The sequence below is a fragment of the Aquarana catesbeiana genome, linkage group LG07 (assembly GCF_042186555.1).
Source record: "Aquarana catesbeiana isolate 2022-GZ linkage group LG07, ASM4218655v1, whole genome shotgun sequence".
NCBI lineage: Eukaryota > Metazoa > Chordata > Amphibia > Anura > Ranidae > Aquarana > Aquarana catesbeiana.
In genome coordinates, this window is record NC_133330.1 from 7,088,454 (window position 1) to 7,110,463 (window position 22,010).

The 22,010-nt window shown below is 44.6% G+C and overlaps 1 protein-coding gene across 3 annotated transcripts in view; it reads right to left on the reverse strand.

Annotated features, from left to right (window-relative positions):
• The window catches only part of PDE6H (phosphodiesterase 6H), a 37,073-nt gene extending 15,649 nt beyond the window's left edge, over positions 1-21,424 (reverse strand). The window contains exon 1 of one of the 3 annotated variants that reach the window (XM_073591303.1): positions 21,010-21,311. The gene's annotated coding sequence lies outside the window, so the exon portion shown is untranslated. The other 2 variants (XM_073591302.1, XM_073591301.1) reach the window with 2 other exon arrangements.
• Positions 21,425-22,010: the final 586 nt, after the last annotated feature.

A 22,010-nucleotide genomic window follows, 5' to 3' on the forward strand; every position in this document is an offset into this window, starting at 1 on the left:
AGGCACTGGTGCTGATGCCACAACACTGCAACCCCTCACAGACACTCTAGTTGGAATGCAGGAACGAGCCCTGCTGCAAAGTATTGCATCAAAAATTGTAATTACATGCCCCTGTTAAACAAGGGCTGAAAAATTGGTCCTTAGGCACTGGTGCTGGTGCCACAACACTGCAACCCCTCACAGACACTCTAGTTGGAATGCAGGAACGAGCCCTGCTGCAAAGTATTACATCAAAAATCGTAATTACACGCCCCTGTTAAACAGGGGCTGAAAAATTGTGCCTTAGGCACTGGTGGTGGCACCCAGAACCAAAAATGTTCTTACAAGCTATCAGCGTGATGATTGAGGAGGAAGAGGATAATTACTCAGGGATAGTCACTCAACATCAGCATAGGTAGTCTTTGAAGGGATCTGAGATTTCAAAAAAAATTATTCGGTTACATCAGCATCAGGTGTTTGGTAGCTGGTGGTGATCCAAGACTCATTCATTTTTATGAAGGTCAGTCGATCGACCGAGTCAGTGGACAGACGCACCCTGTGATCGGTTACCACGCCTCTAGCAGCACTGAATGTGCGTTCCGAAAGAACGCTGGATGCAGGACAGGCCAGTAGCTCAATTGCATACTGTGCAAGCTCTGGCCAGTGATCCATCCTCAAGACCCAGTAACCCAGAGGATTTTCGGTGGGAAAGGTGTCCAAGTCTGATCTTGCCCCTAGGTATTCCTGCACCATGTAAAACAGACGCTGGCGATGGTTGCTGGAACCGATCATACCTTGGGGCTGCGGACCAAAAAATTGTCTGAACGCATCGGTCAGACGGCCACCTTCTCCACCGCTCCTTCTTTGACTGACCGAAGCCTCAGCAACACGTTGTCCAGAAACAGGAGTTTGTAACCTCCCAGTCTCTGGGAACGCGTTGCACAGACCTTTCTGCAAGGCCTCCCGAAGATGTTTCATCCTCTGCTCCCTCTGCGATGGCAAGATAAGGTCCGCAACCTTACCCTTGTAACGTGGATCAAGGAGGGTTGCCAGCCAGTATTGGTCCTTCTCCTTGATACCACGAATACGAGGATCCTTACGCAGGCTTTGCAGGATCAGGGAGGCCATGCAGCGTAGGTTTGCTGAGGCATTCGGTCCGGAGTCCTCTGGGTCACTAAGGACGACATGGTCCGCAGCCACCTCCTCCCAGCCACGTACAAGTCCATGTGTTTCTTGGGACTGATCCCTTAAAGACTGCTGCTGATGCTGAGTGCCAGGCTCCACCTCCATACTGACACAATCTTCCTCCTCCTCCTCCTCTTCCTCCTCGTCCTCTTCCTGTGTGATCGTCGGGCACACAGGAACACTGTCTGGATAAAGGGGGCCTTGAAAGCTAAGGAAGTCCTCCTCTTCCTGCCTCTGTTCTGCCTCAAGTGCCCTGTCCATTATTCCACGCAGCGTGTGCTCCAACAGGTGGACAAGGGGGACAGTGTCACTGATGCATGCACTGTCACTGCTCACCATCCTCATGGCCTCCTCAAATGGTGACAGGACAGTGCATGCATCCCTGATCATGGCCCACTGGCGTGGGGAAAAAAAACCAAGCTCCCCTGACCCTGTCCTGGTGCCATAGTCGCACAGGTACTCATTGATGGCCCTCTGCCACAGCAACACCTAAGGCCCAAATTTCTGCTGAGTATATAGGGCAGGACCCTACTTTCAAACATCTAACTTACAAACGACTCCTACTTGCAAACGGAAGGAGACAACAGGAAGTGAGATGAAATCTACCCCTAGGAAGGGAAATTCTCTCCTGTAAGAGTTAATATGGGAAAACAATTTCTCCTTTCCACTGATGCTTTCCAATCCTTGTTCCACAAAAAAACCCAAATTTTCAAAAAACATTTTTCATTGGGACAAAAAAGTGAGGTGAAATCTTCTGAAGAGGAGGAAAGACAGCAAAACAAATGTCACAGGGGTGATAACCCTTCCCTATGTTTTCCAAAAAGCTTAGAAAAGATTTTTTGGCTGGAGCTAAACACGTTAAAAATGTTCAAAATTACAAACAGATTCTACTTAACAACAAACCTACAGTCCCTGTCTTGTTTGCACCGCCTGTATACTGCTGTTCAGAGTATATAGGGCCTGGTGGCCCCACACCTTTCCTTATTTTAATTTGGGTGCGGGGTTCCCCTTAATATCCATACAAGACCCAAAGGGCCTGGTAATGGACTGGGGGGTACCCATGCCGTTTGTCTCACTGATTTTCATCCATATTGCCAGGACCCGACATGACATTAAACCCGCAAGCAGTTTTAAATGAGATTTTTTCCTTTAAAAATGACATTTGGTGCAGGGACTGTTCTAAACATGGGAAACACGCGTCACTTTACAGGCATACTATAGACACCCCCCAGGTACGATATTTAAAGGAATATTTCACTTTTTTTTTTTTTACTTTAAGCATCATTAAAATCACTGCTCCCGAAAAAACGGCCGTTTTTAAAAGTTTTTTTTGCATTGATACATGTCCCCTGGGGTAGGACCCGGGTCCCCAAACCCTTTTTAGGACAATACCATGCAAATTAGCCTTTAAAATGAGCACTTTTGATTTCGAACGTTCGAGTCCCATAGACGTCAATGGGGTTCTAACGTTCGTGCGAACTTTCGGTCCGTTCGCGGGTTCTGGTGCGAACCGAACCGGGGGGTGTTCGGCTCATCCCTAACTGTAAATAGTCTAGAAGATAACAGGAACGGATCTAGCTAAACTGAATACAGTGTATATATATATATATATATATATATATATGCAACACCTGGGATGCATATATATACACAATACACTTTAAGTGCAGCTAACTGACTGACTGTCCTGCCTAATCTAGCTAACTCAAATGAAATGACACTGTCTCTCTCTCTCTCTAAGCACACCGGAACACACTGCACAGGGCCGCCGTGCAGGGGGCCTTATATAGTGTGGGGCGTGTACTAAATCCCCTGAGCCATAATTGGCCAAAGCCTCCTTGGCTTTGGCCAATTATGGCTCTCTGTTAAGGCGGCGCTGTGATTGGCCAAGCATGCGGGTCATAGTGCATGCTTGGCCAATCATCAGCAAGCAATGCACTGCGATGCCGCAGTGAATTATGGGCCGTGACGCGCCACACGAATTTGGCGCGAACGGCCCATATCGTTCGCAATTCGGCGAACGATCGAACAGCCGATGTTCGAGTCGAACATGGGTTCGACTCGAACACGAAGCTCATCCCTACTGATCACCAATGTAAGGAACATTCTTCTCACTGATCACCAATGTAAGGAACATTCTTCTCACTGATCACCAATGTAAGGAACATTCTTCCCACCAATCACCAATGTAAGGGACATTCTTCCCATCAATGTAAGGAACATTCTTCTCGCTGATCACCAATGTAAGGGACATTCTTCCCACTGATCACCAATGTAAGGAACATTCTTCTCACTGATCACCCATGTAAGGAACATTCTTCTCACTGATCACCAATGTAAGGAACATTCTTCTCACTGATCACCAATGTAAGGAACATTCTTCTCACTGATCACCCATGTAAGGAACATTCTTCCCACTGACCACCAATGTAAGGAACATTCTTCCCACTGACCACCAATGTAAGGAACATTCTTCCCACTGATCACCAATGTAAGGAACATTCTTCCCACTGATCACCAATGTAAGGAACATTCTTCTCACTGATCACCAATGTAAGGAACATTCTTCTCACTGATCACCAATGTAAGGAACATTCTTCTCACTGATCACCAATGTAAGGAACATTCTTCCCACTGATCACCAATGTAAGGAACATTCTTCCCACCAATGTAAGGAACGTTCTTCTCACTGATCACCAATGTAAGGAACATTCTTCTCACTGATCACCAATGTAAGGAGCATTCTTCTCACTGATCACCAATGTAAGGAACATTCTTCTCACTGATCACCAATGTAAGGAACATTCTTCTCACTGATCACCAATGTAAGGAACATTCTTCTCACTGATCACCAATGTAAGGAACATTCTTCCCACTGATCACCAATGTAAGGAACATTCTTCTCACTGATCACCAATGTAAGGAACATTCTTCTCACTGATCACCAATGTAAGGAACATTCTTCTCACTGATCACCAATGTAAGGAACATTCTTCTCACTGATCACCAATGTAAGGAACATTCTTCCCACTGATCACCAATGTAAGGAACATTCTTCTCACTGAGTGTTCTGTTTTTGCTATTCTGAACTCCCCTATATAAGATATAAGTGTAGGGTAGGCTGTGATATTAGATGTAGGGAGGGCTGTGATATAGATACTGTATATGGTGGTTTGCATTCAATGTATACAATATAATAAGCTCCTTTGGCTCAATACTGCTCTGGGAAGTTCTACATACATGACATCAGTGTTCTGGTCACAGGAAGGTCATGTATGTTTTCTGACTCATTAAATAAGAATTTTCTAGAACTCTCCAGAACATTTGGGATTTGCTCTCAGGTAATCCCCCTCTCTCTATAATTAAAAACCTTTTACCTGATCCCATTTATTCCCTGAGATCTGATCATCAAAGGTCACAAGGGCTTTGTAAGATAAATGTAACTACATAATCTGTCCCAGCTGACATACGCTCTCTAATTGGATAAAGAAACAACAGTACGTTCCTTGAAAGCCGGGATTAAAGCTGTGTGCTAAGGGCTCATTTATATCTATGCTGTGCGGGAATGTGCATGGTCCTGCAATGTGGCACAACGAAGGTTACTTGTGATGCCGTTCATTTTTTGTAGATCCTCAACACACTAAGACAACACACATGCATCACATGCATTGGCATGTTGTGGCGCCACTCATTTTGAATAATATCCGAATTCACAGTAACGTTTGGCCACACATCATAGTGCATTCAGTGCTTTGCTTTAAAAATTTCATAGCAAGTCCAAATTTTGGGACATTTTCGTGCAGGGCATCCCATTATTTTCAACAGGCTGCCTTAATGTAACTCATGTTAAGGCGTGGCCTAATGCACATTTACACAAAAGTAAAAAGGACCCTAAAAGTTTTATATGTTTTTGCCACCAAAATACCGGACAACGTGACATCCCTAGACAGCTACATTTACATATCTGGATGACAGTTCCAATCATAGGTTGCGGTCGGCCTATTGCATTAGGGTGCGCACCCCAAAGCTCCAACACACATTCTGCATGTGTTTGACATATTTACGGGCCTCTTCCCCACTCTCCATCCTGAAATTATGGGAGGAAGGGGGAGCCAGGGAGCACACAGGGGGTTCCGGGAAACAGAAATAAGAGGGACAGAAACAAGAGGGGTTGCACTGATTGGTACCGATCTCCTGTATTTTCCTCCTGTGGCAGCTGAATGTCGACAAGGGGGAGAGGGGGAGAAGCCTACTTTCAGCTGCTGCAGGAGGAAAATACAGATCGGTTCCACTAAAAAAGAAGAGGGACAGGAACAAAAGGGGTGGCGGGGGTGGCATTGATTGGTACCGATCCCCTGTATTTTCCTCCTGTGGCAGTCGACGAGAGGGAGAGGGGGAGAAGCCTACTTTCAGCTGCTGCAAGAGGAAAATACAGATCGGTTCCACTAAATTTCACCCCTGCCGCTTTTCCTGTCCAGGTTCTGAGGGTCAGCAAGGAAGGATTGCGGTTCAATGGGCGAGCAGGTGACAGGTTGCCAACCCCAGGATTAGGGTGTGCCCAGGCACACCCGGCACACCCGTTGTGCACGCCTATGGTTCCAATAATCATCTGTCCCATACCTGTCCCCTTGATCTATAGTACATGATCTGTAGGGGCGAATATAGTGGCGGTAGAGAGATGAGACTCTCTCCTCCTCATAAATAAAAAAAAGGGTAGGGGAAGGTCACAGATTCACTTATATAATGAGAAATTTGCCAAGAGCATTCAATATTACAGAAAGGATTAGAGAGGATTAGGGGATAGGTTTTTAACGGTAAGGTATAATAGGTGCAGGGGGGGGTGTTTTTTGTTATTTTTTGGGGGGGGGGTTGAAGGTGTAATATTTCCATTCTCCTTAAATTTATCTGAGAACTTTTTGGCCTTCAGAGAGGTGTGTGTTATAAGATAGATCCATTTTTGTGTTTGTGCCTTTGTATTTTTCTTGAGTGTTTTGTACATGTGTCTTTGGAATGATATGAAAGGTTTTATATGTGTATAACAACAATTTTGAAAAAAAAAAGCAATATTTTTTAGTTTTTGCTATAATAAATATCCCCAAATATATATATAAAATTTCTCCCTCAGTTTAGGCCGATACGTATTCTTCTACATATTTTTGGTAAAAAAAAAAAAAAAAATTGCAATAAGCGTAAATAGATTGGTTTGCGCAAAAGTTATCGTGTCTACAAAATAGTGGATAGATTTATGGCTTATATATTAATATTGTTTTTTTATTAGTAATGGCGGCGATCTGCAATTTTTATGATGACTGCGATATTGCAGCAGACACGTCGGACAATTTTGACACATTTTTGGGACCATTGACATTTATACAGCGATCAATGCTACAAAAAACGCACTGATTACTGTGTAAATATCACTGGCAGAGAAGGGGTTAACACTAGGGGGCGATCAAGGGGTTAACTGTGTTCCCTCAGCATGTTCTAACTGTAGGGGGGGAGGGGCTCACTAGAACATGACAGCGATGACAGGGAGCAGTAGATCTCTGTCATGTTGCTAGGCAGAACAGGCAGATGCCTTGTTTACATTGTTCTGCCTCTCTCTGTCACGATCGCGGACCACTGGCGTGCTCCCGCGGCGGGCGCGTGCCCACTAGCCGTGGCTGACGCAGCGACATACGGGTACATTGCTTTGCGCATCCGTGCCACTTTGCCGACATATATCGGCGTGAGCTGGTCGGCAAGTGGTTAATCAGTACAGTTGTCATCCGAAAATACAACATAAATACAGTGGAGTGAATTGAGCAGCTCTTTTAGGGCGCTTTGTAGGCGTTATTTTTAGCGATATAGCGCCTGCAAAGCACCTTAGTGTGAAAGTAGCCAAAGTGGGGGAGTGGGGGGGTTTCGAAACTTTCCCTTTAGCTAATTTTTCCCTTTTTTTTGTGCGTTTTCATGCTTTTTTGAGCTTTTTTTTTTGCATGTTTTTGGGCACGTAAGTGTCTTTTCTGCTGGAAAGCTCTTTTTCGAGTTTGGTGGAGTTTTTTCCTGAACTCCTGAAAGAGCCATAGGGATAGATTTTATTAAAACCGAAGAGTGCAAAAACTGGTGCAACTCTGCATAGGAGCCAATCAGCTTGCATGTTTTATTGGCAAAGCTTAATTGAAGAAGCTGAAGTTAGAAGCCGATTGGCTCCCATGCACAGATGCTCCAGATTCTGAGTGCTCCGGTTATAGTAAATCTCCCCCATAGTGTGCATAGACACATTGAGGGAGATTTACTAAAACCAGAGCACTTAGAATCTGGGGCAGCTGTATATGGGAGCCAATCGGCTTCTAACTTTAGTTTGTTCATTTTAGCTTTGGCAATCAAACCTGGAAGCTGATTGGTTCCTATGCAGAGCTGCACCAGATTTTGCACCCTCCGGTTTTAATAAAATAACCCCCATTGGATAATATGGAGGGCAGTTTCCAGGCAGAAAAAAAAAAAAGAGCTCAAAAGCCCGTAGAAGCCGCTTCTTTGAGATGTAGGGTGCATCAGCCCCACTCTCCAGTTTTAGTAATGCATATAAATTACTAAAAAATATATTGAAATTTTCAATTTTTCGTGGCATGGTTCATGCTGTTCAGTGATTTTCAACCATCATTTAAAGTTTATGAATAAACCAAACGAATTAAAAAAATATTTTTTTTTTCAGTCAAGAGCTAGACCTGTAATGCAGATCACTGTGTGGTGCAGGGCCGGGACAAGGGGGGGGGGCATCAGGGGCGGCTGCCCTGCACACTGTGGTATCATGTGAGCTTCAGGGGCACCACAAGGAGATTGGGGGGAGGGGGTTTGTATTAGGAGGGGAGATTTGGTAGGGGCAGCAGGAGGTAAGAATTGTTCTAGGAGGGGAATTATAGGGAGGTGTGCTAGGAGTGGTGATTTGGGGGGATTTGTGTTGGGAGGGGGGATATGGGGGTTTGTGCTAGAAAAGGTAATATGGTGGAGAATTTGTGCTAGGAGGGGAAATTTTCTTGGAAGGGGGATTTGTGCTAGTAAGGATGATTGGGAGGCATTTGTGCTAGAATAGGGGATTGGGGGATGGGAATTTCTGCTGGGAGGGGGGATTTGAGGAGTAGAGGATTTGTGCTATGCTAGGAAGGGGGATTTTTTTCTGGGGGGGGGCGGGGATTGTGATGGGAGCATATGTGGAATGAGAGGATTTGAGCTAAGCATGCAGATTAGCGCTTAATTTTTTTTGAGGGGGAAGGGATATTTGCTGACATAATGTTCATACAATTTGGGGGGGGGGGGGGGTGCAATTTGGCATGTTCACCATAGGCTCTAGATAACCTTGTCCAGGCACCGGTGTGGTGGAAGGTAGAAAGCAGAAAAAAATATTACCAATAAGGGTCCTTTCACACTGGGCAGATCTGTTTGACGGACTCCGTTTGCTTGGCTGGGATCGATCTTCTGATCGGATGACCACTCACTGTGCTGAGATGGACCTATCAGAGTCCCCCCTCTTCTCTATGGGGAGATCGGATAAAAATGGACCGCCTGTCTGTTTTCATCCGATCCTCCAGACTGTTGGAAAATAGGACCGCCATCCGTCTGGATTTGGCGGACAGGATCGGATCAGAAAGCAGCGGGTATCAGCGGACGGTGACATTCGCTGCCCCATAGGGGTGACCAATAAGGTCCTCCTGAAAAACTGACAGGCGGACCTGATCAGAAAGCCTGTGTGAAAGGGGCCTAAGTGTTTATAAACAGGAATATATCAATTCAAGCACGTTGTTCTGAGCCTACCCTGATAAATCTATTATTAAAAACAAATAACAGTTGCTACAGCTAATCCTCTAGTACAACTTGTTACAAATTATATCAAATGTTTCTACTAGAAAGGTGCAAATATTCATCTTATAAGTAAAACAAAAACGTCTGATCTCCTTAGAGAACAATCTCAGCCTATTGTGAATTATACATCTGTAAGGATATCAGTGGCATCACTAGGGTTGGTGTCACCTGGTGCGGTAAAAGATGGCATCACCCCTCCTCCACCAACTTTAGTCACCCCTTAGTACAGACCCCCCTCCTTCAGTAGACCCCCCTCCACTAAGTATAGACCCCCCCACCATCAGTACAGACCCCCTTCACCAATTATAGTCCTCCCTCGGTACAGACCCCCCCGCCACTAAGTATAGACCCCCCCAGGACAAAGCACCCCCTCCATTAGTAAAGACCCCCAAAGGACCAAGCACCCCCCTCCATTAGTACAGGCTCCTCCAGGACAATCCACCCCCCTCCATTAGTACAGACCCCCCAGGACAAAGCACCCCCCACCATTAGTACAGACCCCCCCAGGACAAAGCACCCCCCTCCATTAGTACAGACCCCATCGGGACAAAGCACCCCCCTCCATTTAAAATAGCTGTGTCCAGCAGCAAAAACCAACCTGATCATCAAGCCCCCCCCCCCCACCTGTCACAACAACACCCCCCCTACCCACCCATTACCGCATAAGCTCGGGCAGCTTAGGTACACGGAACACCCGGGCGGCAGCTGTAGAGGAGAAGACAGTGTGCAGCTGCGCCGCCCGGGTGACGGTGGAGAAAAGAGACATTGAATTTAATCTAAAGAAAAAAAAACGATACACATATAAACATTTTGTAGCGGGGTGCCTGACAAGTAAATGATGGGATATATGTTCCTCCACGGATTTTTAGATTTGCAATCTAAGGTAATGCCAGCAAAGACTTTCAGGGTAAAGAAGGATAGTTCCCTCCATACCCTGTATTGGTAAAGTCCGTTCCGGGGCTGGTTTTATTGGGAGTCTGGTAGAGCTCCGGGTGGGACAGACTCCGAAGTCCATGGACCGCAGTATAATATTTTCTTTTCATGTCTTGATTAAGTCAGCTGGCCCTAGATCTCAGGGGAAAGTATGTGTGTCTCCATGTGAGGAGATAACTATGAGCTTGGCTGCTTATCTCCGATTTTGGATATAAGAATTTGCGTTTAGAAGGATGCTTACATTAAACCAAGGACTGGTCAGACTACGGACACTGTAAGGCTCGGTAGAGCAGCAGTTTATTTTTGTTTGATGGCAAAATGCCCTTTTTCTTCTGTTTGGGAATATCTTGTGGATTAAACATGATGGTTTTCCTAAAGAAGCTGTGAGTTTGTCCCTGCCTTGAGTCTGATCCCCCTACAATATATATTTTATATATATAGTATATTAAATATCTAGCATATACTATATACAGTACATATAAATAGTGATATATCTCGCTGTAGGCTAAGAAGGTTAGAGAATATGAATAAGAATTAATAGAAGAATATGAGGGTTTAAGTGGAGCCATGATGTACATTTTTCATCGTCTAGGTGTTGCTAAAGCCTCCCCCCAACCCTCTTTTCTTCTGAGAACCCCTTTTTACTCACCTTGCTTTAATGCCGGAGAGAATTCCAAAACAGGCAGATTGCAGGCTGCTTGATTGTCTCTCACACGCAGATAACCTGATGAGTGTCAGTACTAAAAACGCTCCCAACAGCCACTGGTCCAGTTCAGATCCTCCTTGATTGCTAATATGCTAAACAGAGAGAAAGAGAAAAGCTGCTCAACACAGAGCGCATGAGGCAGGTCCACCCTTTCCACATGTGAGGGACTCTCAAGAATCAAGCTGCTGAGGATTACAGAGGACCTCAGATTAAGGCGAATTAAGAGGGATTTTTGAGTTTAGCACAGCTGCAATGTTTTCTGGAGTTTGCCTTTATTGCCAGTGGCTGCTCTAACATGGGGATTCTAGAACTTGCAAGTCTGAGATCTTTAGTGAGTATTTATTACATACAATTTATGTAGTCCCACAATTTACACAGTGCTTTACATATTCAGTATATTGCACATTCACATCAGTCTAGGGTTGCCACCTCATCCCACACATTGTTCTGAATAAGATGGTAATTAAACTTGATGCCTTATCTGTATTATATTAGCCTCAGAACCTGTGTATTTTAGATGTGTTCAGGTTTAAAGGGATGAGGTGGCAACCCTACATCAGTCCATGCCCTCAAGGAGCTTACAATCTAAGGTGTATGCCAATACAGGAAGATATTGAGGTGAGTATCAAAATTTAGAGGCAGCTTTCTGTTAACTGTGGTGTCCCTGGACCCAGATTGCCCTGCAGTAGTCTAAAGCAGTGGTTCCCAATCTGTGGGACCACAGCCTCCCCTCTCCTGGGCCAACAGCCATCTGTAGATCCCTTAACTTCCCACAGTGCCTCCTAACCTTCCATAGTGGCCCACAGTGCTGCCCAAACTTCCACAGTGCCTCATAGCTCCCATGGTGCCTCTCAACCTCCCATAAAGGCCCACAATGCTCCCTAACTTCCTACAGTGCCATTCAGACTCCCACAGTGTGTCTTAGCTCTCATACTGCCTCCCAAACTTCCATAGTGGCTCCAGCCGTCTATAATGCCACCCAAATTCCCACAGTGCTTCTTAGCTCCTGTAGAGCCTCCCGGCTTTCCACAGTGACCCACAGGGCTCCCCAGCCTCCTACAGTGCTGCCGAGACTCCCACAGTGCCTCTTAGCCTCTGTAGTGCCTCACAATTTTCCATAGTGGCCCACAGTGCTCCCCAATCTCCTACAGTGTTGACCAGACTCCCACAGTGCCTCCCAACCTTCTATAGTGGCCCACAGTGCTCCCCAGCCTCTTACAGTCCCACCCAGACTCCCAAAGTGACCCACAGTTCTTCCGAACCTCCTACAGTGCCGCCTAGACTGCCACAGTGCCTCCTAACTCCTATAGTGGCCCACAGTGCTCCCCAACCTCCTACAGAGCCCCCGCTTTCTGTAGAGCCTCCAGCCCTCCATAGTGCTTTTTAGCTTACAACAGTGTATCACAATGCCCCCTTCCTCAGTGCCTCTGAGCCCTCTCCAGGCATCTCATGCCATACTGGGCCACCAAGTCTGAGTCCTCTAACGCACTCCACAAGCCCGCCTTCAACAATTTTAATAAGTTTCGTATTCCCATACTTTTATTGTGCAAGGATAAATTGTATTCTTTACAGTTGGGACATGAAAGGTTTTGGAAGAAATTACTAGACCCTACTTTTAGAAAGGATGAGAACCTTTGGTCTAGAGCAGTGTTTCTCAACTCCAGTCCTCAAGGCGCCCAACAGGTCACGTTTTCAGGATTTCCATTATTTTGCATAGGTGATTTGATCAGTTGCACTGCCTTAGTAATTACCACAGCCTTTTCAAATCTGAGGGAAATCCTGAAAACATGACCTGTTGGGGCGCCTTGAGGACTGGAGTTGAGAAACACTGGTCTAGAGTACATTAAAAGGATGAGTGTCACAAAACACAAATGAGTTCAGTAAGATTTTATTTTTTCAACACAAGAGGTCAAAAAACCAACACACTTCAGGCTCAAACCTCTCCCTTCATCAGGGCTTGAATGCTTATAGTAAATGTTCACAGATACTGGACAATTGTTGGAAAGTCAGTGGATTATGAGATGGACAACCTGGGAACCCCAAGCACTATCCTATTACCTGTTGACTTTGTAACTATTCTCAATTACCATTGAACTATTAGCATTCAAACCCTGATAAAGGGGGAGGTTTGAGCCCCTGAGGTGTGTTGGTTTTCTACCCCTCATCATGAAAAACAAACTCATTTGCGTTTTATGGTGCTCTCATCCCTTTAGCCCATCTGAGGATGAATAACTCTAGTGCGGTGCAATGAACTGAACACGTCTGTACCTGGCTACAGAGCATGGAAGGTCACCTACCCTCCCGCTCCACAGGTGGAATGAACACAAAAAAATCTTTAAATATTGATAGTGCTTACTTTAAAATCAAATTAGCTTGCAAAAGCCATGGAAAAAAGTATATTGCAATCATTTTATTGATAGAGCGATAAAAACAGGAAGTGGCAGACTCTGATATGAAAGTAGACACTAACCCAATCACTGAAAACGAATCTAAGCTTTAGAATGTTCATGACATTTATTCGGCAGTTACTTGCAAGATTACATTTTATAATTCATGTTTTATAATGTTTAGGGGGTACTCAGACCCGGATCTAGTGCTGGGCTGTGACCCCCCCCCCCCAGATTTTAGTTGTAACCCCCCCAGATGTCAGAGTACATCAACTAATCCGTAAGACTTTATGGAGATAGTTGATGTAAAGTGGACTCTAATAGGGGCACTCTGATGGGGGCAGTTGATGTGAGGGGGCATTTGATGTAAGGGGGCACTCTGATGTGGCAATTGATGTAGGGGGGCACTCTGATGTGGCAATTGATGTAAGGGGGCACTCTTGAATCTTAAAGTGGCTGCCGTACACCTACAGCAATTCGAGCAGCCATGCCAACCTGCCACTGTAGAATGATGAAATGATGATGGCTGTTCGGCAAGCAGTTAGTGTGACAGTGCTGAAAAATTGGCCTGGACAGGAAGGTGATAAAAGTGCCCGGTATTGAAGTTAATAAAGACCCCTTTCTGATCCAGTGTGACTGTGTGCGCCCCCCCCCCCCCCCCCCCCGTTTCCATAAAGACATGGTTTGACCAGTTTGGTGTGGAGAAACTCTAGAAACCTGCACAGGGGTGGATCGCTGATGGTGAGCCTGACCCCACAAATGGGAACAAATTCCCACAGACACCCTTTTAAATCTTGTGGAAAGCCTTCCCAGAAGAGTGGAGGATGAAGGGAGCAGCTCCATATTAATGGCCATAGGGCAAACTCTATAGTAATGGGCATGGTTTGTAGGATGAGATGTCCAGCTCCACAAAGACATGGCTAGGTGAAGACCCTTTTCTGTCCCAGCATGACCCAACGTGTACAAAGTCAGCTCCATAAAGACATGGTTTGACCAGTTTGGAGGAACCTAAGAGTCCTGACCTCATCCCTACTGAACACCTTTGGGATAATCTGTAAAAACGACTGAAAGTCAAGTCTTTTTGGTGCCCAACGTGGAGCAGGACCTCTCATATAACGTCAGTACCTGACCTTTACAAATGGGCACAGATTCCCACAGACACTCTCCCAGATCTTGTGTAAAGTCTTTCCAGAAGAGTAGAGGATGTTATAGCCACAAGGGGGGGACAACTCCATATTAATGGCATAAGGAAATGATTACAGATGACTGCACTTCCAAAAATCCTTTTATTGAAGCTCCATATGACAGGTGGTTGACAGATGGAGCCGGGGACAAAGAGGTAGATGCATTTCGCGCAAATGTTAGCGCTGAGTCATTTCGTTCCGTATTAATGGCCATGGCTTTGGAATGGGAGCAGCTCATAGAGGTGTGATGATCAGGAGTCCACAGGCTTTTGGCTATACGGTGTGTATTGCCGATGTATACAAACAGTGTGAAGGGAAGTGGTTTGTAGATGACAAACAGAAAAGTGATCAGGAGCAACAAAACAATACGGAAGGTCTAAGGCAGAATTTAAGGCTAGTCAGCAAAAACATCTAAGTTGTTTCAACTACTTAGGTTCAAAGCAAGAGTTTAACTTGTATATATCTCCAAATATATGTGGAAGCCACACTGCCGTACCGAGGCTCCTCTAATAAGTGCGGTCCCCAACAATAAATTATCAAGTAGTTCTATGAACTATGATATATCCACTCAATGACCGCCCGCATTGTAGCGTGGATGAGCGGCTGCTGTAGGCTAAGCGACGTACTGGTATGTCCCTGCCTACTTCGGGGGGGGGCGGCTCCCGATGTGATTGTACACAGCAGGAGCCTGTCAGCAAGTCCCGGCCAATGATTCATGGCTGGGACCTGCTGATCAGCTGTGTCCAATCACAGCCCAGAACTCCTAGATAGACAATCAACACAGGGCTCTGTACAGATGGAACGATCTGTCAGTTTCTCATCCTTGCTACAGCAGGGATGGGAAATGAAGAGATCAGTTAGTAAAAGCCGCACACTATACACATTACACATTGGTAGGCTTACATTTAACCCCTTGATTTCCCTAGATGTTAACCCCTTCCCAGCCAGTGTCATTAGTACAAAGACAGTGTATTTTTAGCACTGATCACTGTAATAATAGCACTGGTGATGTCGATGGAAGTTAGTTCCCTCCTAAGTGTCAGATTGTCCGCCACACTATTGCAGTCCCATTATAAGTCGCTGGTCACCTCCATCAGTAATATATATAAAAAAAAAAAAACATTCCAGTACACAGTATACATCTCATAGTTTGTAGACACTAACTTTCACGCAAACAATTCAATATACACTTACTGAGATTTTTTTTTTTTTTTTTTTAAAGACATGTAACAGAATAAATATTGGCTAAAATTTTTTGAAGAAATACATTTTTTTTATTTATTTTTTTGGTTATGTTCTGTAGCCAAAAGTTAAAAATGACAGAAGCCCAACATTACATTTGCAAGGCAGATTCAACAATGACATCTGATCTGTCTGAAACTTGCAAAAAGGAGGAAGGAGCACAGGGGAAAGGCAAATTACACAATAATATGAAAGGTCTCTGGCACTTTCAAACTGGGAAGCAAAAAAAAAAAAGGAACTGTTTTAGTGTTTTAGCTCCTCAGGTTACAATGCCGACAGGACTGCAAGTGTGCCACCAGTGTGCATTAGTCTGTATATTGCTCTGCCCATGAGCACCTCTCCATTTTATCTGCTGGTTTCCAACAGATCAGAGCAGCTGTGGAATAAACAAAGTTATTCTCTTACCTGTGCTAATGGGTGAATAATAGATGTTTATAATATGTGTGTAATAGATATAAATACATATATAAATAAATAGTAGGGACTGCTCCATTGTAAAGTCAAAAAACCATAAATGTAAAAAAAATGTAATAAACCGCGCACCCTATTCCTTTAACAAAACATATATAGATAAAGTGCAGTTATAATACACGACCACTAGGTGTCCCTAGCAGAATTACAAACCTAGTGAACGTTCAAATTAGCAATATTAACATAATACCAGCCGATATCTCCAGTATGTACACAAATATATAAATTAATTTAGACTTTTAGTGCGATGTCCAATACACTGTGAATAGAGCAATGTCCACAACAACTTCCATCAAATGATTTCCAATGGTGCATAGAGATCAATTGATCCACCAATAGGTGACTAAAGATCTTCCTCCACACAGCCTACTCCTTGGATCTGTATGACTCCCATTACAGGAGTCGCTTACAGCAGATTGGCGCAGATAAGATCCCGATGCTCTTCACCACGATTCAGCAAAGGAAGCTTTCACAATTGGGATCAAACGCCACCAAACCTCCAGATATCGGTAAGAAAGGGACAATCTCCCATGGTGAAGTACCTAAATTTATTTAAAAACGCTAAAAATGTCACATGGTACAAGTGCATATAAATGTAAAAGCGTGGAAGCAGGGACGCCAATTTGCGCTCCACCTGCATTCCACTGTGGGCGGAAGTGACGTATCACGGTAGACCACATCCAACGCGTTTCGTCGGCATGTCTCTAGAACCATAGGTCATAGGAGTGGTGGGTTAGAACTGCTGCTACCTACCCCCCAAATTTGGGGTCTCTGAAGCTCGAAGCTCAATCATGGGGTTTTTCTTAGTTTTTTTTGTTTTTTTTTTAATGTTCATGGCAGGGGAAGCGCTACCCTGACTGTATGTCCCTGTGCTGGAGTATGCACTGGAGCACAGCCTAACCTGAGCCAGCAGGCTCTTTAAGTGTTTCTTGCCTTCTCGCTATCTTTACTCTCATATCAAAGTCCCAGTGCCTCTTGGATGCCCTTTTTTTTAAAATGGAATTCACCAAGATATTGCAGAGGTGGACATTAAACAAAATACAAGAGGCCAGAGAGCAAGGCATGAGGTCATTCCTAGCAGCGCGATTGGTAGCAATCCTTTACTAGGAGTATCGATGGATTGCTACACATATGGAAGAAATGGCTCCCTATATAGTAGCATGGTAGTAACGCTTGCTTGCATATATTTGGAGCAATAGGGGGAGATTTACTAAAACTGCTGAAGCTGTGCAGAGTAACCAATCGGCTTCAACGTTTTACTGTCGGAGTATAATTGAGCAAGCTGAGGTTAGAAGCTGATTGGTTATCATTCACAGCTGCACCAAATTCCGAGTGCCCCAGTTTTAGAAAATCTCCCCCAATGTGTGGATATTGGGACCTAATCGCTCCTACATGCTACTTGTGTACCTCACTCTATAGGGAGCCATTTGCTCCATGTATCAATTATTTGATCGCTACATCTTACAAAGAATCTCTAGCAACTTTAGTAGTGAACAGACACAAAAACCAAGAGGCACTGGGGTTTGATTTACTAAGGCGGTAGAGAATGCTTACTTGTACTGCATATGCAAAGGGAATTAATAAATGAGATTTTTGGTTGTACATGATTGAAATGAATGCAGCCCCAGCTTAACTAAGCTCAGTAAATGTCATTGTGAAAAGTCAACGTCTCTACCTTCAAAATTAGGGCTGCGGAAATTAACGATTAATTCCTCGATTAATCGTTAATTTTTTTGATCAAAATTCTTTTGATCACCTCTCCGCCGGCTTCCAGGTCTTCAGGGAGTTCCGTCAGAGATCCGGTGACGTCACGGACATCGACGTCACCGGACTCCTCCCCCCTTCCCCAAGTGCCTCCGTCTGCTAACGAAGGCCTGATAAACCAGAGCTGGTTTGTCAGGACCTGAGGCAGGTGTCCTACCTGGAGAAATGGCTGAAGTCACGAGCCGTGGCTCTACATTCTGCAGGGAGAGCGGTCTAGAGCTCCGGGTGGAGTGTGGACAAGGAGATGAAGGTCCAAGTCCAGGAGGTGGAGGAGAGGTGAGCAAGATCTAACGTTGTACGGTGCTGAAAATGATTCAGGGATCTTATCCATGTACAGTGATCTTAATGCAGCAAAATTTGACCCTTCAATAATCCCTTGGTCATCTTAAAGTGTATCTAAAGTGTATCTTAAAGTGTATCTAAAGGCCAAATAGTTGGATCCTCTTGGTGGGGAAATCAACAAAGAAAAAGGAGGAAATGGCTAAATATTTTTAAAAAGGAGACAGAATCTTTTTTTAGGTTTATAAGTGATGGATGGAAAAAATACCATGACATCACTAACACGAAGAGTGGGTACAACACTTGTGGGGCGGAGCAGCGGCAGTAAACACTTAGATTCCAGTTACAGTAGCAGAACTGTATTGAAGTTCAATAAAACACAACTACCCAATGAAACTAACAAGTGTCAGGTGATTGTATATAGAGTTACAATGCAAGGAGATCAGCTAAAAGTAGTTGGATCTGTATGTGCGTTATAATTAATCGATTAAAAAAAAATCGATTAATCGAACACTAAAATTTTAATCAGTGACAGCCCTATTCAAAATACATCAACTTCAACACCAACTTCCGCCATAGACTGTCAGTGCCATAGTGTAAAGCAGTGGTCTCCAAATGGCGGCCCTTTTCTTGACTTTATCCATCTCTTGGGGCAGTAACCGTGTAGCATAGTTCCTTCCACTGACAATGGAGCACTTCTCCCCCCATTGACCCCAAGGATGGGGCACTATTCCTCCCATTCATACCAATGATGGCGCACGATTCCTGCCCCCCCACCAATGATGGGGCACGATTCCTCCCCCCCACCAATGATGGGACACGATTCCTTCCCCCCCACCAATGATGGGGCATGATTCCTCCCCCCCCACCACCAATGATGGGGCACGATTCCTCCCCCCCAATACCGATGATAATGCATTGTTTACTCTTTGTTTATAAAGTTTGGAGACCCCTGGTGTAAAGAACTGAGAGGCTATGGACCATGTGATGGACCCCTTCCTCTTCCATGATGGCTGGAATCTGTACCTCCTGCTATCTTGACCTTGGATCCAGGTGGTGGTTTGGATGTGTTCACAGCAAGGAAGCGCGATCCCACCACTACCAACCAATTGTGATGGACCCCCGTACTCAAGATGAGTCTTCCCGCCGTAAATGCTTCCTCTGTCCGGGACCACGCGATCCAAGATCCCTCAGAGCACCCAGTTATTGGAGTGAAAAAACAGACTCTCTATTCAAACACTCGGGAACAATCCCCCCCCCCCTCCTCCCTTTGATTCAGGGTGGGGTAAACTGTCCAATCAGCAATCGGGGACACACAGACATTGAAACATTTGAACACTAGAGCAGCTTATCAGCAATGAGGGCTGTTGGAGGGATTCCCCTCCTCCTCCCCTCTCTGCCCTGCCCCGGTTTACATGCCAGGAACACCAGTACAAACATCCCATAATACACTTCTTCTAAGACAGACACAACAGAGCAATGGGACACCCAGAAAATAGTCCATGAACAGCATAAGACCACACACAATATTTACATATATACAACATTCCAGTGTGGCTGTACAAGCGAGTCTGACTAGCACAGATCAGACTGGGGTTCCCGGTCACCCTGGGCCCCTAATGGACACAGGGTGATTTACACATAGGAGGGGCCGGGGAGCTGGACACGGAGTTTCCAGAGCCCTCCAAGGTAAGCTGAGCCCCCCACCCAAAGTGACTCCCGTCACAGACCATGAAAGACAAAAGACCCCCTAATACATTGGGGTGGATTATAGAAGTAGCTCATGTTCAGTTTCTTTTACTTTGTAAAGTAAAATTTCACTCATTAAAATTCACGATATTGAAAGAGGTGAAGCTAAGTGAAAATTCACTTTGCAAAGAATTCCCAATCATGTGCAGGAAACCATATTATATATAATTTTATTTTTTCTCCTTGAACTTGATTAAAAGATTGAAGTGAGCACAATAGTATCTCATTCACTAAGCTAAGTGAAAATCCACTTTGAAAACCACACATGCCCCACTGAGTTGGGGGTCTTTTATCTGCTGTGGTCTTCATAACCTCTCTCTGTCCTCTACACTAAGGCATTGGCAGCTAGTGCTTCTCCTCTGCATTCATACAATGCACCAATGGAGCTGTGTGGGTCTATATCAAATCTCATCACCCCCCCCCCATAACAATTTGGGCTCCTATTTAAAAAAAAAAGCAAAATTCACATCAGCAACTATGTCTGATTGTAGACCAGGAGCCACACACCGCTCCACAATTCACCACAAGCTGGAGGCCACTACATAATAATCATTTCTTTACAAGACAGAGCAACATGTAACCCAATCATCTGCTCATAGACATGTTAGGCATTCCAAGGAAGGAAGAGAATAGGTGTATTGGTGGAACGCTGAGTCTTAAAGTCTAAAGGGTAAGACTTTGGATCCAAACTGTAGCGGAAGCTCTCCGGCCACCATGGTATCATTGGGGATCCCTGGAGTAGTATAAGAAGTGTGGAAAGAATGGAAAAGATAGATATAAAATACCTCCAGTACATCTTTATTCCACAGAGGTCAAAAGAAAAAGTCAATGCAGTTTGGAGGCGGGTTGGGGGTAAACCCATTACTGTAGGAAGTATTGAGGCCCTGAAATGCTCTGGATTTTTCTTTGACCTCTTGTCATGCGAAATATAAATATGCATGACTAATTTATTTCTGTGGAACATTCATTCCACCCTCACTTCTAAAAGAAGGAAAGAACTAGAAATTTCAGTGGAGAAAGGAAAGAAAGGAAGGAGACATTTCAGCAAAGGAAGGAAACTATGGAAAGGAGGAACTAGAAGTTTTGATGGAGGAAAGGAAGGAAGGAAAAATGGAAGGAGACACTTCAGCAAAGGACAGACAGAAGAAAGGAAGGAACTAGAAGTTCAGTGGAGGAAGGTAAGGAAAGGGGGAAGGAGACACTTCAGGGAAGGAAAGGACTGAAAGAAGCAAGGAAGGAACTAGAAATTCTGTGGTAAGGACAGCAAATATTTCTATGTATATTACATTACCAGGAAGACTTCTTGATAACTCTTCACTTGAGTCAGTCAATCAACTGAACACCCCAATTGACAGCAGTCCGTATGATTGGAGCCCTAACTGAGTTCCTGTACATGAACAGATCCCAGGCTTGTCACATCCCATAGGTGATTTATAAAAAACTTTCCATAAACATATTCTATAGAAAGGAAAATCCAGTAAGGTTCTTGAGCGGTGCTGCACCTGACGCTAAAGATGATTCCACATTGGACCTCTCAGATTCTTTTGAGCCCAATTCCTTCACTTTAACATCATTTATTTCACAAACACCCTGGGGGTGATACTCACAGTTCTGCACTTGGCCTCTCCCAGGGTTCGATCACAGCTCCCACTCATCCTCTAGAAGTACTCTGAGAAGATTAAGCAGATTAGGTGAAGATTATCTCTGCTAAACTATTAAGAATCCCCAGGCTTTGCTGACCTCTGACAGATGGAGCAGCGGGCAGGTGACCAAACAAAGGCCAGAACTCCAGCCACCATGATGGAGCTCACACCTCCCCAACATCAACTCCATGTGTCTACGTATGTCACCAAATTCCAGGACAATAAATATCCCAATCATGACCTATATGTGTTACTAAACTGCAACAGAGAAAAATCAGGTTCCTTGTGGTGGGTTTTTTTTTTTTAGACCAGGCTGTGTGAATCTCAGGACCAGGTAGATGGAAATACAGATCCTTTGACAGGCATAATGGTTCCTTCATATATATTTTATATGTTCTGTTTGCCTGGGGTTAAGTTTTAAGTGCCGATCTTAACTGTTGGAGGTTATTTCATTTGAACATTTTAACATTCTTTTCCTGTAGTGAGAATACAATGTATCTTTATATCCATTCAGATGAGAGAGAGCACAGGGGAGGATTTTACAGCAAGTGATCACAGTGATGGCCAACTATGGGATATCACAGTGATCAGGAGCTGGTCTTCCCAGGCCTGAACGTTAGTACAAGACCGGGAACTGTTGGTGATAGTG